Here is a 17,277-nt window from a genome sequence, read left to right on the forward strand (position 1 = left end):
CATCATGCCACACAGAATATAAATGTGAAGTAGCACTGTCTTACCTGTGTGTCATTGGAAGTTCTGATGGATAACTGATGTTCTGTTGTCCACCTCCTCATACTCTGCCTTCTCAGTCTCACTGTTCTCAGGGTTCACTGCTGCTACAGGGGAATCACCAGTCTCCTCCTCCTGCAGAAAAGGTACATGGTGTCTGAGGGCCATGTTGTGCAACATGCAGCATGCCACTACTATCTGCAGACCTTCTCGGATGAGTAGCACAGGGATCCACCTGTCAGATGGAGGCACCTGAAAGGTCCTCTTAATTATCCTTCTGGTTCACGCATGTGCCTCATTATAACGATCTTCAGCCCTTGTCCTGGCATTCCTCAAAGGGGTCAGTAGCCACAATAGGTTTTGGTAGCCAGAGACACCTGCAGGTATTGAGGGAAAACATTTAGCCACAGACTATCCTATCAAGTTAACATCAGAGGCATACTCTAGCATGCACCGGGTGGCGACCAAGGCTCACCTATAAGCCACATCCTGTGCCTCTGTAGTTGGCCCATCACATTTGGGATGCTGCTATTCCTCAGGACAAAGGCATCATGCACTGACCCAGGATATTTAGCATTGACGTAGGAGATGTACTGGTCCGCCAGGCACACCATCTACACATTCAAGTTTCAAGTGGAAACTTTTACGATTCCTGTACACCTGTTCATTCTGGCGGGGGGACAAGCGCAAAATATGTCCCATCAATCACACCAATAATATTGGGGATATGTCTCATTGCATAGAATCTGTCCTTCACTGTGGCCAAATCTTCCACCTGGGGTAAAGCAATGTAGTTGCACATGTGTTTTACCAGGGCAGACAAGACTCTTGCCAGCACGATTGAGAACATTGGCTGTGACATTCCTCCTGCCAAGCCCACTGTCACTTGGAAAGAACCAGTTTCCAGGAAATGGAGCACTGAGAGAACTTGCACAAGAGGGGGGATCCCAGTAGGATGGCGGATAGCTGATGTCAGCTCAGGCTCCAACTGGGCACACACTTATGTGATTGTGGCCCTGTCCAGTCTATAGGTGAGTATAATGTGTCTGGTCTCCAGTGTAGCTAAGTCCACCGGGGGTCTGTAGACGGGGGTATGTCTCAATCTCCTATTCATCTGCAGCGGTTGGTATCTAAGGGACACAAGAGTGACTAGGCTGTCACAATTTGAACAACTAAACCACAACAGCAGTCCAAATAGTGCAATTACGTATTGGGACAGTGTAAATATCTAAGTATGTGCTTATTTATCCTGTGATGCAGCAATTATCGATAGGCCTGTTCACCACCCCCTGAAATGGCGACTGCCTGTCCTGTGTGGAGGGACAGGTTGAAGTGAGGTAATTCCGCCGATGTTGGGCGTCATGGCGGTAGGCGGTCATGCTCTGCCGTGCAATTCCCCATTGGATAATATTGGGCCTATGGAGTACAGTGGCCAATGGGGATCTACGCTTGCGGTGACAGTGTACACCGCTGCGGATGTGTCTGCCATTTTCTAAATCATTCCTCATTTGTTTCCTGACCCTCAACAGGAGAAGAGCTATACTGCTTGTGCTGCTGTGACCTGTGTTTGGAACCTACCATGGCCCGTGTGACCGGGGAAAGGGCCCCAGCCTTCATTTCGGGGGAGTTGGAGCGATTGGAGGATGGGGTCCTACCCCAGTACGGATTGCTCTACGGGCCTCCAGACCAACAGGTGAGTACACTGTGGGCACGATGTATGTGGCATGGATGCATGGAGATGCGTGTGAAGGCGTTGTGTAAGGGGGGATTATCTGTTGGCGGTGTACATTTTGTGCACTTGGCAATATGTATGCCAATTGTGATGGAAACGGGTATGGTGGGCCATGTGTGTGACAGGCTGGACTATTAGTTTAATGGTGTTCTGTATTGCCTCTGCAGGTCAGCACCCATCAAAAGAGTGGAATATGGCATGCCATCGCCAAGGAGGTGCGGACTCTGGTGGTCTATGGCAGACGGAGCACCTGCTGTCGTAAACGGTGGGAGGACCTGAGACGCTGGGCACGGAAGACCGCAGAGGCCCAGCTGGGGATGGACTCCCAACGATGAAGGAGTGACCATTGGACCCTGTCCCCCCTGATGGCCCGCATACTAGCGGTGGACTACCCTGAGCTGGATGGGCGCTTGAGGGAATCACAGCAGCCACAAGGGGGTGAGCACAGTGGGTATCATTACATATTTTGGCTGGAGGGTTGGTATCCGGGTGGTGGTTGTGTGTTAGTGGGTGCCCTGAAGGCCAAGCCAGACATTGCAGCCTGGGTCCTCTGAAGGGTTACGGTTGCATGGCAAATACAGGTAACCTAGCTTGTTAGTAGCCACTTTCAGGCAGGGCATTGTGGGTCCCAGGTGTGCTGCAATCGGCGGTGCGTGCTCCTCATCATGCCTTGGTGACTAGCCATATCACTGGTAGTGCACTGCATATTGCGTAGGCCTGTTCCCTGTGTGTGAGGGTGCTGTGTACGCCAACGGTGGTGTTGGTGCAGTCACTGACCAAGTGAATCCTTTGTCTCTCTCCCCTCCTTTCCTGTTTTGTCATCCTGTCCTTATGTGCATTAGCATCATCTGGTGGAGGAGCAGGGGCATCGGCGACAGAGGGAGGTGCATCCCACATGACCCTGGAGGCAGAGTCCATCGACGCCGAGGGAACCAGTGGGACGTAGGGCTAGGGTAGCACCACGGTGGAGACTGGAGGAGACAACACAGACTTTGATACCTCCTCTGAAGGGAGCGTCATGGTGGTGGCGGACACCTCTGTGACCACCCTAGCTGCAGATACAGCCGCCGCCCCGTACCAGCACCGCCATCCCAGTAGCCCCTCAGCGAGTTGCCCGTGCCCGCTCACCCAGGAGGGTAGGCATCTCCTTCGCTCTAGGCACATCAGACCCTGCCCCAGTCAGCCCTGCTGCCCTGAGTGAGGAGGCTATTGACCTCCTGAGATTCATCTCCGTAGGGCCATCAACCATTGTGAATGCCATCCAGGGGCTGGCATCCCAGATGCAGCAATGCAATGCATTCCTTGAGGGCATTCACAGTGGACTGGCGGCCCAACAGAGATCGATTCAGGCTCTGGCCTCCTCTCTGATGGCAGCCATTGTCCCTGTTTCTACCATCCCCCATCCAACTCCCACTTCCCAGTCCCACTCCCCTCAATCCCAACCCATCCCAGGCACACATACAGAGGAGCATGCACACAAGGCAACACACAAGAGTGGCACAGGCAAACACAAGCACCACACTTCATCCCATAGGCACTCACACAAACACCATACAGTTGCAGACACGACAACATCCACAGCCTTCACTGTCTCCCCCTCCTCCTCCTCCTCCTCCACCTCCCTCCCAGTCATGTCTACACTGGCATGCACTACATCAACATCCACTATCAGCATCACCACACCAAGCAGAACACACACTTCACTGGCAGACACCTCCGCAACAACCATGCACGCGTCCCCTGTGTCCTCTACCACCGTGTCTGTCCCCCCCCCAAGGTGCACAAACGCAAGCATTCACACACCCAACAGCCACCCACCTCACATCAGCATGCAGCCCATGTACCTGCACCCAAGTCCAGAAGACAGACACCTCCAACAACCACCCCATCATCCTCCACTCCCGTTACTCATCCCTCCTCCCACCCCAATGTCCCTAAAATCTTTTCCTTTCCCAAATTGACCTCTTCTCTACCCCTCCTCCATCCTGCACCAATGGGCAATGTACCAAGGACACAGCCCAGCACCTCAGCCAAACAGTCCACAGGGACAGTGGTAGCACCACCTACTCGTGGTGGCAAGGTTCCCAGACCTACAACACAGAAGGGGAAGGAGCCAGCACCACCAGAGAAGAAGGGTAACAGGCCTGCACCACCAGGGAAGAAGGTGAAGAGTACTGCACCACCAGGGCAGAGTGTGAAGAGTCCTGCACCACCAGGGAAGAGTGTGAAGGGGCCTGCACCAGCTGTGAAGAACGGGAAGGGGCCTGCATCAGCTGTGAAGAAGGGGAAGGAGCCTGCACCACCAGGCATAGAGGGGAAGAGCCCATCCACCCCTGCCAGGAAGGGGGAGGGATCCATGACCTATAGACAGGTGGAGACGAGGCACTCTATGCCAGCAGAAGCTGTCAAGCTAACATTGCCACCACCACCAGCTGTCATGGAGCCCCCACCTCCAGCTGTGGAAGTGCAGCCATCAGGGAGTGCTGGGGCTGCCCAGGAGGCCCCCCCAACCACCACCACAATGCAGCCATCGAACAGTGCAGGGGCTACCCAGGAGGCTCCTCCAACCACCACCACAATGCAGCCATTGGGCAGGGCAGGGTCTGCCCAGGAGGCTCCTCCAACCACCACCAAAGTGCAGCCATCACCGCCAGTGGACACCATGTAGGCCACACTTCAGGGGATGCTGTGGAAGTTGGCCCCATCCAGAACCAGTGGGAAAGTCACCCACCTGAGAGACTGTGGCCTTGCACTCCCCAGGACAAAGCAATGAGCATGTTGCCCCTTCCAGAACCAGTGGGAAAGTCACCCACTCCAGAGACTGTGGCCTTGCACTCCCCAGGACAGCGCAATGGGCATGGAGCCCCCTCCAGAACCAGTGGGCAAGTCATCCACTCCAGAGACTGTGGCCTTGCACTCCCCAGGACAAAGCAATGGGCATGTCGCCCCCTCCAGAACCAGTTGGCAAGTCACCTACTCCAGAGACGGTGGCCTTGCACTCCACAGGACATAGCAATGGGCATGTTGTCCCCACCAGAATCAGTGGGCTTGTTCCTACATGCGGCTGATGTTCCCCCCGTCCCCCTGAGTTGCCTTCCCACTTGCAAAATGATGCCCCTGCAGTGTTCTCTCTGGCTGTGTCAGGAAACAGGTTGGGCCTTGGACTGTGCCCTGTGGCCTTGTGTGCCCTCATGACTTTGGACTGGGCATTGGCCCTTTATGGACATTTGTATATATTTGGTTTGTGTGGTGGATTTTGCTATGCTAATACATTGTCGTTACTCCAGCATTGTGGTTTGTGTTTTATTATGCTGTGTGTTGTGTGCCATTGGTTTACATGTGCAGCTGGTTGTGTGTATGGTGTGTGTGTGCCGGCTGTGTGTTGTGCGTGTGTGTGTCACTGTCGTTTTCCTCCCACCCTCCCTTGTGTGCTAGGCGGCTGTACTCACCGTCGTCGTCTTCGTCGGTGTTGATGTTGCAAGTGGAGCATTACGTAGAAGATCATCGGGAAGACTTGCAGTTCAGGTTCCATGGCGGTGTGGTTCATCCCTGTCTCCAAGTGGGAGAAACTTCAAAGAGTGGTTTTGAAGTGCATAAGGTCCCCTTTCAGTACAACCTTGTCTGCAAGGGTCTGAGTAAGGGGTTTAGCAGTCCATTATGTGAGGGCTGGGCACTGTCATTTGAAATGTATGTGTCAGGCCCTTTACCCTTCCAGACCAGGAAGACCTTTCAGTATACAGATGTGTGAAGGTGTGACTGAGCATCCTGTGTTTGTGGCTGTCTGGGTGAATTGCATAAGGGAGCTGTCAACCAGCCCAGCCCAAACGTGGATTGGAGACAGGCTGTAAGGCACAGAAGGATTTTAAGTGCATAGAAATGCTCACTTTCTAAATGTGGCATTTCTAAAATAGTAATATAAAATCCAACCTCACCAGTCAGCAGGATTTTGCATTACCATTCTAGCCATACTAAATATGACCTGTCTACCCTTTTCTGATCAGAACCTACCACTCGAACAGTATATGAGGGTACCCTAACATTAGCCTATGAAAGGAGCAGGCCTCACAGCAGTGGAAAATACATTTATATGTTTTCCACTACCAGGATATATATAACACACAGGTATATGTCCTGTTTCCTAACTGCATAGCACCCTGCCCTGTGGGTTATCCAGGACCTTCCTTAGGGGTGATTTATATGTAGAAAAGGGGGAGTTTGCTAATGCTAATGTCACATAAGTTAGTCTCAAAACCAAATGGTATACATACAAGAACAACACTGAAGGACCAAATCTTCTAAACAATCTCAATTTACGTGTTGATCCCTAAACATTCGAGAGACACAGTACAAATCAACAGCAAAAGTAACTGAGCAATAGAAATAGCATGCATCTAGATTCAGCTACTGAGCAACATCAATCATCTATTAATAGAAACCTGTTAACATTTCAAGGTCTCTGTGACGGGCCGGACCGTGCCGACCCGCACACAACTGGAACTAGTGCTGACTCTGCCCATAGCATCCCGGACACAACCCGAAGAGCCGGCCTCCATATTGGCTTCCTGCAGTGTCCGCGGGAAGGAGGGGCCATAATAAGGAAGGCGCAGAAATGCCGGGAGGGTTAGTTCCGGAGCCGAACACTGGAGGAGCCGACCAGCGAGAAGGTGAGAGAGACAGGAGGAGAGCAAGGAGGAGCCGTAGAGGGAGACGTCAGGAGTTCCTGGGAGAAAGGCAGTTCGGAGGAACCAACACCCTCACAGTCCCGATACTTGGACAAAGAACGCTGGCCCCAGGGAGCACACGCCTAGGACCTGCCATGCTTCAGGAGAAGCGTGGCCAAGTCAGGTACGGAATTCAACACAGGGAAAGGGGCGGTAGGCGGAAGGAGGTGAAGGTTCATGGGCACGAAACAAACGAGCATGGATGGGGTGGGAATAGAGTTAGGAAAGGAGGGGAGGGAAGATAACACAAGCACAGACTAGAGAGAGAATGGAAAAGGAGGAAACAGAGACAGACCTGACAAAAGCGAAAGAGGGCAAAAGTCAATGAAGTGACAGGTCACTCGAGCATCTAAAGAAAGACACAGGAGGAGAGAGAAAGCAGCTAGAAGAAACCAGCTTAGAAACAGGGGAAGAAGAGTAAGACAAGGAAAACAAGGACTAGGAAACCCCAGGAGGAAAAGAAGAGATAAGGGCCGAAGAACAGACGAAAGAAAGAGAGAAAAATTGATGAGACACTAAACTGAAGAGAAGGGATCACTAAACTGAAGAGAAGAGATAGAGGAGGAGAGAGAAAGAGAGAATAAGGGTTGACATACTACAGTGAAGAGAAGAGATAGAGAGAGAGAGAGAGAGACCTTAAAACAATCACTTACCGTACCTCTTCTTCTGTCCCCACATGCTTCCAGAGAGGCCTATTGAAGATGAAAGAAAGAAGAAGACGAGATTAGCACCCAGACGAGAGAAGACTTCTACAAACTAACAACCATAAACTTACCTTCCAAGAAAAACAAAACAAAAAGTACTCTGTAAAAGAACAATAAAACATAAGTACCTAAAGAAACAAGAAGCCTGGAGTGCTTACTTGGCCATCCCACGACAGTCTCCCTAACTAACCTTCTGATTAGAATAGCATGTTTGGACTTCATGCAAAACAATTTAGTCACATACATTTGGAAAAAGTCTAACAATGGCTCTAACAAAATAGTGGTTGGTATCTAGAAACAAAAGGCATAATATAAAACAAGCACAATAGCATTTTGTTATACCTCTCCTCATGTGGATCAGCAAGCTGCGATTATCTTTGTCAGTTGGACATCAGTTCGGTCAGCATCAGCAACGGGCATTGAAAGGGGATGGTTCAGAAATGGGGACTCTAAGGTATCCGAACCATTTAAGAAACAGTATCTAAGAGATCAGTATTCAGCAACAGAAACCTAAGCAGTAAAGTTAAAGATAGAATCACCTCTGTGGGACATCAAAATAGGAAATGAGCACACTTCTCTCTGTGCAGTCAGACTAAATCAAAATTGTCTAAAGAACGTCCCACGTTGCCATTGGCAAAAGAATCTTACGTTCACAATTAGTCCAATATGGAGTCATTCCCAATTGTAAGATATAACTAAAGTGTCTTTCACATGTCGATGATTGGCTCCTCTTCTTCTGTTCCTACCGTCAGGCTCATCAGGTAACATTTCTGTAGCCATCCGTACTCCAGTCAGTGCATCCATTGTTAGCTTAGGGTAACATCGCTGCCTCACACATCAAACTATACATTGTATCATCTACTAGTACAAGATCTTCTCAAAAGCAGTTTTCATCAGAAAGTTACAGACATCTGCTAACGTTTGGACATCTCAGTGGAAAACAATGCATGAATTGATTTCTCCAGTCATACATTTCCCACGATTTTATTAGAACAGTGCAGCTTGATGTGAGGCTTGTGCAAACTAGGCCCAAACCTTGCTAACTTAAGGCTTATAATTAATAAAGCGAATACATAATGTAGAATCACAAATATATGACTCTGCTACATATTCTGAATGCAGGTATTACAATTAATATTAATACAAATTTAATAAGGATTCCTCGTGATTAATGACAGCCACTTAAGTGGGCACATTTTCCAAGTCGCACATTATTTTCTGTGTTAGCCAAATTCTATACATGAATATTTATTAGTTAAAATTCAGCTGTTCATTAACCCATCTTTATCCTCATCCTCTGAAGTTCGCTAATCAAACGCAATGGTGGTCATTACAATCCTCGCGGACGGTGTTAAAGCGGCGGTAAGACCGCCAACAGGCCGGGGGTAAAAAAGTTGCAATTACGACCGTGGCGGAAACCGGCAACAAAGACAGCCACTTTAACACTCCGACTGCCTCAGCGGTACAAACAAACAGCGCAGTGGTCACCGCCAACAGACAGGCAGGAGACAATGTATCGCCCACACTATTATGACAGGCCAATCCGCCACCTTTTCCGGGGCGGATTCACCGCAGATAAAAACGCGGCGGAAACAGGAATTCCGAAGGGAAAATGCTCACCTCTACACACCCCAAGAGGACCGAGGACACCATGGACCCGGAACTCCAAATTCTACCTGCAATAGTCTTCCTGCTCCTCTACCAGGAGCATGAACGCCGGCGGTGAAGACCACGGTGAGTACTGCACCTACGACACAGGGGAGGGGGGAGGAAATAACAGGGACACACACACGCAACACGAAACACCCCCACCCCCACCCACTACAACACACACACTAATGCATATTAATACATCACAGTTACACCCCCCCAACCCCCCCGGAAGAATGCAAAGACAATAGAAAAAGAGTGTAACCATTGTAATATATTAAAATCAAGTAGGCAAAAATATATATGTACACCATTTACAAAATATATACCAAGCATAGTAGTCCAGGTAGTGCTCCAATTAAGTCCGTGGAACACTGGGCCCACACGGTATGGGCAAGGCCCACACAAGATCCCCGACCATGACGGAGAGAACACTGCAGGGGCATCAGAGAGCAACTAAACAGGCACCTCAGGGGGAGGGAAAGGGGCGGCACTTCAGCCGGTTGAGTGCACAACGCCAAATCCACGAGGGGGCCACATGCCCACTGTTCAATCTTGGGGAGTGCAAAGCCAAAGTCTCTCAAGTCTCTACAGTGGGTGGCTTGCCCACTGTTCCATCCTGGGGAGTGCAAAGCCACAGTCTCTCAAATCTCTACAGTGGGTGGCTTGCCCACTGTTCCATCCTGGGGAGTGCAGAGCCACAGTCTCTCAAGTCTCTACAGTGGGTGGCTTGCCCCCTGTTCAGTCCTGGGGAGTGCAAAGCCACAGTCTCTCAAGTCTCTACAGTGGGTGGCTTGTCCCCTGTTCCATCCTGGGGAGTGCAAAGCCACAGTCTCTCAAGTCTCTACAGTGGGTGGTTTTCCTACTGTTTAATCCTGGGGAGTGCAAAGCCACAGTCTCTCAAGTCTCTACCATGGATGGCTTGCCCACTGTTCAATCCTGGGGAGTGCAAAGCCACAGTCTCTCAAGTCTATACAGTGGGTGGCTTGCCTACTGTTCCATCCTGGGGAGTGCAAAGCTACAGTCTCTCAAGTCTCACAAGGGGGTGGCTTGCCCACTGTTCCATCCTGGGGAGTGCAAAGCCACAGTCTCTCAAGTCTCACAAGTGGGTGGCTTGCCCACTGTTCCATTCCGGGGAGTGCAAAGCCACAGTCTCTCAAGTTGATAACAGTCTCCACTGGTTCTGGAGGGGGCCTTGTGCCCAGAGTGCTTCATCTTGCTAAGAACAGAGGTAGTGGATGGATCTCTCCACTGGTTCTGGAGGGGGCATGGTGCCCAGAGTGCTTCATCCTGCTAAGGACAGAGGTAGTGGATGTATCTCTCCACTGGTTCTGGAGGGGGCCTTGTGCCCAGAGTGCTTCATCCTTCTAAGGACGGAGGTAGTGGATGAATCTCTCCACTGGTTCTGGAGGGGGCCTTGTGCCCAGAGTGCTTCATCCTGCTAAGGACAGAGGTAGTGGATGGATCTCTCCACTTGTTCTGGAGGGACATGGTGCCCAGAGTGCTTCATCCTGCTAAGGACAGAGGTAGTGGATGTATCTCTCCACTGGTTCTGGAGGGGGCCTTATGCCCAGAGTGCTTCATTCTGACCGTGACGGACTCAGTAGCGTCAGTGCCCTTGGCGCTCATGGGCCAGCGGTGCTTGAGGTGGCGGTGCCCTGTTCAGCGGTGCTTGAGACGGCGGTGCCCTGTTCAGCGGTGCTTGAGGCGGCAGTGCCCTGTTCAGCGGTGCTTGAGACGGCAGTGCCCTGTTCAGCCATGCTTGAGACGGCGGTGCCCTGTTCAGAGGTGCTTTAGGCAGCGGTGCCCTGTTCAGCGGTGCTTGAGACGGCGGTGCCCTGTTCAGCGGGGCTTGAGGCGGCGGTGCCCTGTTCAGCGGGGCTTGAGACGGCGGTGCCCTGGTCAGCGGTGCTTGAGATGACGGTCTGCATTGCAGGGACCCAGCTGCTGGTGGTCCTTCATGGCCCAGCGGGGCTTTTGCTGGCGGTCCTTCATGGCCCAGAGGGGCTTTTGCTGGCGGTCCTTCATGGCCCTGAGGGGCTTGTGCTGGCGGTCCTTCATGGCCCAGCGCGGCATTTGCTGGCGGTCCTTCATGGCCCAGCGGGGCTTTTCCTGGCGGTTCTTCATGGCCCAGCAGGGCTGGTACTGGCCTCCTGGGCAGCTGGGCTTGTGCTTCATGGCCCAGCGGGGCTTTTGCTGGCGGTCCTTCATGGCCCAGCGGGGCTTTTGCTGCCGGTCCTTCATGGCCCAGCGGGGTTTTTGCTGGCGGTCCTTCATGGCCCAGCGGGGCTTTTGCTGGCGGTCTTTCATGGCCCTGCGGGGCTTGTGCTGGCGGTCCTTCATGGCCCAGCAGGGCATTTGCTGGCGGTTCTTCATGGCCCAGCAGGGCTGGTGCTGGCGGTGGCCTCCTGGGCAGCTGGGCTTGTGTTGGCGGTGGCCTCCGGGTAGCTGGGCTGGTGCTGGTGGTGGCCTCCTGGGCAGCTGGGCTGGTGCTGGCGGTGGCCTCTTGGGCAGCTGGGCTGGTGCTGGCGGTGGCCTCCTGGGCAGCTGGGCTGGTGCTGGTGGTGGCCTCCTGGGCAGCTGTGCTGTGCTGGCAGTGGCCTCCTGGGCAGCTGGGCTTGTTCTGGCGGTGGCCTCCTGGGCAGCTGGCCTGGTGCTGGCGGTCCTGTCCTGGGCAGCTGGGCTGGTGCTGGTGGTGGCCTCCTGGGCAGTGGGGATGACGGTGGTCTTCTCCGCCGTGCTGCTCTTCCCAGACTTGCCAGGTTTCTTGTGGCCCTTCCCCACCTTGGAAGGTGTCACAGCTGACTCCACACTCCCACCGGGACCCCTGGGAGCGGCTTTGGTGGCTGGAGTCTTCACCCTCTCCCACCGGGCACTGGCCAACTTCTGATGCTTCACAGGTGGGTGACTGTCTGTGCTGTGGCTCCGTGCCACACTAGCTGCCCTGGTGGTCGGTGCACTCCAAATTCCAGTCACTACAGGCACCACTGGTCCCGGAGATGTTGTGGCTGAGGTGCTAGTTCGGGACCTATGAGACGGACGGGGTGGGGGAGGTGTGGGAAAGAGGTCAAGGTTGGACAGGAAAAGTTTTTTGGACATACTGGGATGAGTAGCTAGAGGGGGTTTGGGAGTGGAGGAAGAGGTTGTGGTTGTAGGAGGTGTTCGTTTGCTGACTTAGGTTGAAGGTGCATGTGCTGGAGGCTGTCGTGAGGTGGATGGCTGTTGGGTGGGTGTGTGCCTGCGTTTGTGTATCTTCGGAGGGGGCATCACAGACACACTGGGAGAGGACACAGGGGACGTGTGAATGGTAGTGAGGTGGTGACTGCACGTGAGCGGGGTGTGGTGGTGGGTGTGCTGGAGAGGGACGTAGTCGCTGTAGAGGTAGTGCATGCAGGTGTGAGTGTAGATGAGAAAGAGAGGGAGGAGGGAGACGAGGAGGAGGGGGACACAGTGGAGGCAGTGGATGTTGGCGTGTCTGCATGTGTGTGATGTTTGCGTGAGTGCCTGTGGGATGTGTGGTGCTTATGTTTGCCTGAGCTTCCCTTGTGTGTTGACGTGTGTGCATTCTGGTCTGTAGGTGTGCTTGGGATAGGCTGAGGTACAGGGGATTGGGTCTGGGTGGAGGAAGTTGGAGGGGGGAGGCTAGACACAGGGACAATGGCTGCCATCAGTGCTGAGGCCAGAGTCTGAAAAGCTCGCTGAAGGGCCGCCTGACCAGAATGAATGCCCTCCAGGAATGCATTTGTTTGTTGCAACTGCCTTTCTACACCCTGGATGGCATTCAAAATGGTAGACTGCCCAACAGTGAGGGACCGGAGGAGGTCAATGGCCTCCTCACTGAGGGCAGCAGGGGTGACTGGGGCAGGGGCTGAGGTGCCTGGGGCGAAGGTGATGCCCACCCTCCCGGGTGAGCGGGCACGGGGCGAAGGCTGAGGGGCTGCTGGGAGGGCGGTGCTGGAAGAGGGGGTGGCGGCTGTACCTGTAGATGGGGGTGGCACAGATGTTGCCGCGACCACAAGGGAGCTCCCATCAGAGGACGAGTCTGTGTCACTGGTCTCAGCTCCTGTCCCCGCCGTGGAGCTCCCCTCGCCCTCCGTCCCACTGGTGAACTCCGAGTCCGTAGTGTGGCCCTCCATAGCCATTTGGGATGCAGCTCCCTCCTGCTTCGGTGCCACTGCTCCTCCGCCTGATGATGCTAATGCACACAAGAACAGGGAGACCACAAAAAGGGGGGCGACGACCTAAGAAAGACATGTTGAGTGCATGCATTACCGCTACCGTTGGCGGACACGACAGACACAGAAGCCCCCTGCACTACGCCGCGCTCTTGGGCTCCACTGTTCAATTCCTGGGATTTGGCCTACAAGGCTATGGAGGACATCTTCACACATAGATGACACAGCGGCATGACTAGGTGTAGTTGTCACTCTACAGAGGTGTGGTGGGGTGCCACATGGCCTGCCTTACGGAGGGACCTTGCCTACGGAACTCGCCCTGGCCTAGGGAAACCCACAGCCCACCTCCCCCACCCAGACCCCTCCACTGCGTGCAAAGTCAGCAGAATGCGAGTTTACTCACCCCCTTGTGGCTGCTGTGATGCCCTCAAGCGCCCATCCTCAAGCGCCACCGCCAGGATCCTGAACATCAGGGGGGTCATGGTGCGACAGGCACCCCTCCCATGTTGGGAGGCCATCCCCAGCTGAGCCTCCGCCATCTTCTTGCTCCAGCGGCAAATGTCCTCCCATTTTTTCCAGCAGTGGGTGCTCCGTCTGTGGTAGACCCCCAGGGTCCGGACGTCCTTGGCGATGGCACGCCAAATATGTTTTTTCTGGTGGGCGCTGACCTACATGATTTGTACAGGGGGAAGAGAAAGTTATTACCAACTGCACCGTCAAAGTGATTGGCCCCCATCCCTACCCTTGCCATGTGGCACATGCACTCACCGTTGTTTCATGCACGCCGTACTCTCCCCCCTTCCTTCTTACATCCACCCCTCTCCACTCAGGCATAGCCCATACATCATGCTCCCAGTGTACTTACCTGTTTGTCTGGAGGACCGTAGAGTAGCGTGTACTGGGGGAGGACCTCATCTACGAGTTTCTCCAACTCCTCCGATGTGAAGGCAGGGGCCCTTTCCCCAGACACTCGAGCCATTGTCTATTCCAGACCGAGGTCACAGCAGCACTTGCAGTGTAGGTCCTCTCCTGTTGAAGATCAGGTATCAAGTGATTGAACAGATAGAAAATGGTGGTCACGTCCGCGGCAGTGCGTACCGTCACCGCTTGCGTACATCGTCATTGGCTCCTGGGACCCATAGGGTCCAATGTTAACCAATGCAGCATTGCGCCGTGGTCTTCGACCGCCTACCGCGATGGTGTACAACGCCAGAGCAGTTACCTCACATCCCATTGTCCCACTTTAGAGGTCAGACAGCTGCCATTTCAGGGGCCCACATAGCTTTGTTTTCAACTGTGTCACACATACCTAGGCCTAGACTCAACACACATAGAGGCCACTTTTTGAGTATGAATGGTGTTCTGTGTAAGCTGTGGGTACGTACCTCTGAGTTGTTTCACTCTGTGCTCGCTGTTGTCCTTCATAGGCACAGTCCACTGGGACATTTGAGGAGATGGCGGCATCCTCCGGTTACCAACCATTGGTGGACCTGTCGACAATGGAGGAAAGACATGTGATAATCACATACAGGCTTGACCGTGCCTCAATCCAGGAACTGTACCCAGTTGGAGCCAAACCTGATGTCAGCTATCCGCCATCCCACAGGAATCCCCCCTCAAGTGCAGGTGCTGTCACTGCTCCATTTCCTTGCAAGGGGGTCATTTCAAACAAGAGTGCCCATAGCATCAGGGATGTCCCAGCCTATGTTTTCCAACGTGTTGTCCAGAGTCTGCAACACATGCGGAGCTACATCATTTTCCCTCAGGTGGAGGATTTGCCTACAGTGAAAGGTGATTTCTATGCCATGGGACATATCCCCAACATCATAGATGCCATTGATGGGACCCATGTGGCTTTGGTCCCCCCCCACAGGAGTGAACAGGTGTACAGAAACCAGAAGAGTTATAATTAGATGAATGTACAGATGATATGTTTGGCAGACCAGTACATCTCCCATGTGAATGCCATGTTCCCTGGCTCAGTGCATGATGCTTACATCCTGCAGAATAGCAGCATCCCTGATGTGATGGGTCAACTCCAGAGGCACCGTGCGTGGCTATTAGGTGAGCACCTGGAAGCTAGTCAGTGGGAATGGTTGTCTGGGTCTGGGGATATCCCTCCAGGTTAGTGTGTGTCTAACAGTTGTCCCTCACCATTTGCAGGTGACTCTGGTTACCCCAACCTGTCATGGCTACTGACCCCAGTGAGGAATCCCAGGACAGGGGCAGAGGAATGCTACAATGAGGCCCAAGGCCGAACTAGGAGGGTGATCGAGCGGACCTTCGGCCTCCTGAAGGCGAGGTTCAGGTGCCTCCATATGGCAGATGGATCCCTATTCTACTCACCAAAGAAGGTGTGCCAGATCATCGTGGCCTGCTGTATGCTTCACAACTTGGCGTTGCGACAACAGGTGCCCTTTCTGCAGGAGGATGGTCCAGATGGCGGTGTTGTTGCAGCTGTGGAGCCTGTGGACAGTGAAGATGAGGAAGCAGAGGAAGAAGTCATGGACAACAGGGACTCAGTGATCCAGCAATATTTCCAGTGAAACACAGGTAAGAATACAAACCTGCCTACTACATGTACTTATACACTACTACCTCTCTACTGTCTGTCTTTTTCACCCAGTGTAGGGTCACTGAGTTGTCACTTTCCCTTATGATTTCACAGATCTGGGTCCCACAGTGTGACATCTGCTTTGATTCCTCGTGGACTAGAACTGTGTGACATAGGTATGTTGACATTACAAATGAAAGAGCTTTTTGCCACAGTTGTTGCTAATACAGTATTCCGAAATCACAGACTCCAGATTGTTTTGTGCTTTAAGGGTGTTTATTTTAGTGCTCAAAATTGGAGGGGGTAGCAAAATGGTGAGTGGTGATGGCAGAGGAATGTCCATGGCAGAGTCCAGTCTATTAGTCTCACAGGTGCATTGCCCAAATGGGCATAGGAAGTAGAGCTGGGGCAGTTTAAGGATGGACAGAGTGACAAAGTGGGACAGTGTGATGACAATCAGGGTGGTCTCATTTCTTGGCGGGGGTCTTGGCATCGTTCTCTGTCTTGTTCCTGGATCTCAGGGACCGTTTGCGAGGTGGTTCTCCCTCTGCAGGGGGTGTGGTGCTGGTGTGGTGGTCCTGTGGCGGAGCTTCCTGTCCACTAGCGCCGGCGGAGGTGGTGGGCAGTTCATCGTCCAGGCTAGTGTCAGGGGCCCCTTGTAGTGCTACAGTGTCCCTCCTGGTGTTGAGTACTTCCTTCAGCACCTCTACGATGGTGCCCAGGGTGGAATTGATGGTTCTGAGTTCCTCCCTGAAGCCCATATACTGTTCCTCCTGCAGGCGCTGGGTCTCCTGAAACTTGGCCAGTACCGTTGCCATCATCTCCTGGGAGTGGTGGTAGGCTCCCATGATGGAGGAGAGGGCCTCGTGCAGAGTGGGTTCCCTGGGCCTGTCTTCCCCCTGTCGCACAGCAGCCCTCCCAGTTCCCCTGTGTTCCTGGGCCTCCGTCCCCTGGACCGTGTGCCCACTACCACTGCCCCCAGGTCCCTGTTGTTGTTGGGGTGGTGGGTTAGCCTGGTTTCCCTGTAGTGGTGGACACACTGCTGATTGACGTGTCCTGGGGACAGAGGTATGGGCCTGCTGGGTGGGTGCTGTGCTGGGTGCTGTGCTGGTGTTTCCAGAGGGGGGAAGCTCTGTAGTGGCCTGTGACTGGGTGTGGGGAACCGACTTGAGGTCCCCGATGGGCCAGGCTGGTCATCTAGATCCAGTTGGACAGAGGTGCTGTCGTCACTGTGGGCCTCTTCTGTTGGTGGTGTGGACATGTGTGGACCCTCCTGTCCGTGAGGTTGGGTAGGGGTCCTCCTATTAAAAAATGTGTTCACATGAGACTTTTTCAACCTTGGTACTGGTTGACTGGACTATCGAACTGTTGATCTCTGGATTATATTTTCTGCCTAATGACTGTCATATAATAACAGGAATGATAATTTCATGGAATTGATTTTTTCTTTCATTTTTCTTGATGTAAATAAATTATCATTGAGGCATTGTGCTTTTTATCAATGATTTTTTAAGTGAGAACTCACCACCTTTTTTTCCCAGTGTTTAAAGTCTTGGGAGGCTTAGGGTCCAGGCCTCCTGGTTTGAAGTTCTGACAACCCTTCCACTAATTCGGCATTTATAGAAAGTCAATTTGACTGGACTCTTCTTCTCGTTTTCCATTCCTCCACCTACTCCTACGAGGCCCTCAGGATGCAGAATCGCCA

The sequence above is a fragment of the Pleurodeles waltl genome, chromosome 4_1, assembly GCF_031143425.1.
Source record: "Pleurodeles waltl isolate 20211129_DDA chromosome 4_1, aPleWal1.hap1.20221129, whole genome shotgun sequence".
Lineage (NCBI taxonomy): Eukaryota > Metazoa > Chordata > Amphibia > Caudata > Salamandridae > Pleurodeles > Pleurodeles waltl.